Here is a 2,500-nt window from a genome sequence, read left to right on the forward strand (position 1 = left end):
ATGTAACGCAATTTGTACCGCAATGTAACGCAATTTGTAACGCAATTTGTGTCTTAACCTAACCCACGTTGTGCCTTAACCTAACCCACGTTGTGCCTTAACCTAACCCACGTTGTGCCTTAACCTAACACACGTTGTGCCTTAACGTAACCCACGTTGTGCCTTAACGTAACCCACGTTGTGCCTTAACGTAACCCACGTTGTGCCTTAACGTAACCCACGTTGTGCCTTAACGTAACCCACGTTGTGCCTTAACGTAACCCACGTTGTGCCTTAACGTAACCCACGTTGTGCCTTAACGTAACCCACGTTGTGCCTTAACCTAACCCACGTTGTGCCTTAACCTAACCCACGTTGTGCCTTAACCTAACACACGTTGTGCCTTAACGTAACCCACGTTGTGCCTTAACGTAACCCACGTTGTGCCTTAACGTAACCCACGTTGTGCCTTAACGTAACCCACGTTGTGCCTTAACGTAACCCACGTTGTGCCTTAACGTAACCCACGTTGTGCCTTAACGTAACCCACGTTGTGCCTTAACCTAACCCACGTTGTGCCTTAACCTAACCCACGTTGTGCCTTAACCTAACCCACGTTGTGCCTTAACGTAACCCACGTTGTGCCTTAACGTAACCCACGTTGTGCCTTAACGTAACCCACGTTGTGCCTTAACGTAACCCACGTTGTGCCTTAACGTAACCCACGTTGTGCCTTAACGTAACCCACGTTGTGCCTTAACCTAACCCACGTTGTGCCTTAACCTAACCCACGTTGTGCCTTAACGTAACCCACGTTGTGCCTTAACGTAACCCACGTTGTGCCTTAACCTAACCCACGTTGTGCCTTAACCTAACCCACGTTGTGCCTTAACCTAACCCACGTTGTGCCTTAACCTAACCCACGTTGTGCCTTAACCTAACCCACGTTGTGCCTTAACCTAACCCACGTTGTGCCTTAACCTAACCCACGTTGTGCCTTAACCTAACCCACGTTGTGCCTTAACCTAACCCACGTTGTGCCTTAACCTAACCCACGTTGTGCCTTAACCTAACCCACGTTGTGCCTTAACCTGCTCTGTAATTGGCATATGACACGTTACATTAATCTAGTGTTGTCTAACCACAACCCTCTGAATATAGTTCGCTACTCGCACCGCCCACCCTCTTGTGTGTCGTTTCATGTTGAACACTTCGCAAGTGTTGCTTACTTTTTACATGCTCCCGCTGTACACTGTAATGTGGACAACTGCAGGATGTACATCGCCCCCCCCCCTCCACCCTGCCTTCGCACGCTGGTCGTTCAGGTGCTTGCGTGTTCAATGCCCTTCGCAGCTGTTCACTGGCATTCGCATGTCGAAGCGCTCAGTCTACGTCGTGGTACGGCCTGTGTCCACTGTCCGCTGATATCGTAAGCTTAATCCTCACATTGTACTGCACATAGGTCCGTATGTACTGAATGATACGCTGTGGCACATGTGTGACCGTACGACTGCGCCCAACAACAGCGAACCATACGGTCCAAATGTTGTGCACTCAGCCACGTGCCGTCTCCCCATAACAGCTACATTGCAGTGTGGTACGCCATAGAGACGTGTGGGAGTAACGGACGCCCTGGATGGCGATCAGCATGAGCCGTCTGTTGATGTAGTGGCGCGTGTATTCAAACGTAGTCGTCTCTTCTCACACAGTGTGATAGCATGGTGCACCGCGTTCCACATCTGCGACATGGTACAGATGCTGGTTGACAGTCGGTCTCGTAATGGACATCGCATACGTAGGGGGCCACCTCCCACGTGTTCTCTAGTCGTGCACATTTTGTTGCGTGTATGTGGGCAGACGTAGTGTGTCGTGACACCTAACAGACAGGTATGCAATAATCGTTGCATTTGCAAACTGGGATGGACGTCTACGTTTGCTGGTGACGTGACGCAACGCAAATGAACAACTGGTAAACCCATTGTGGTGCGGTTGTTGTTGCTGGAGGTAAATCAGTAAGGGCAAATCTGTGTGTGAAGCGATACGCGGCGGTGGCTGGGTGGGACCGTCCCCGGCCGGTGAGGGGGGGCCGCCCGGCGTGCTGGCCGCGCGGTGCGTGGGCGCACGCGCTACAGCCGGCTGGTGGGGGCGCCCAGTGGCAGGCGCGCCGGCCGACGGACGCGGCAGGCGGCGCAGCTGCGCGCCGGGGCACCCTGCGCGCGGCGCCGGGCGGCCAAAGTGGGTCCTCGCGGGCCCGGTGCGAAGCGCGGTGGACATCTGCAGTGTGCTGGTCCGACTGAGGACTGTGTGCGTTGAGGATGCGCCGCCGCCCGGCACTCGGCGCCGCGACGCCGTCTGCTGCTCGGTCGCCCCAGCGGTTCTCGCTGGTGGTTTGTATCGCAGTTGTGCAGACGTGTTGGCACGTGCGCTGTGCTGGGAGAGTTCGCTTCGGCACCCACGTGGGGCCTTTGCCCTTCTGTGGCGCTGGCGTTGGAGCTGCCGGTCACCGTAGGTGGCGCGTGTT

This window comes from Schistocerca cancellata, unplaced genomic scaffold (assembly GCF_023864275.1).
Source record: "Schistocerca cancellata isolate TAMUIC-IGC-003103 unplaced genomic scaffold, iqSchCanc2.1 HiC_scaffold_22, whole genome shotgun sequence".
Taxonomy (NCBI): Eukaryota; Metazoa; Arthropoda; class Insecta; order Orthoptera; family Acrididae; genus Schistocerca; species Schistocerca cancellata.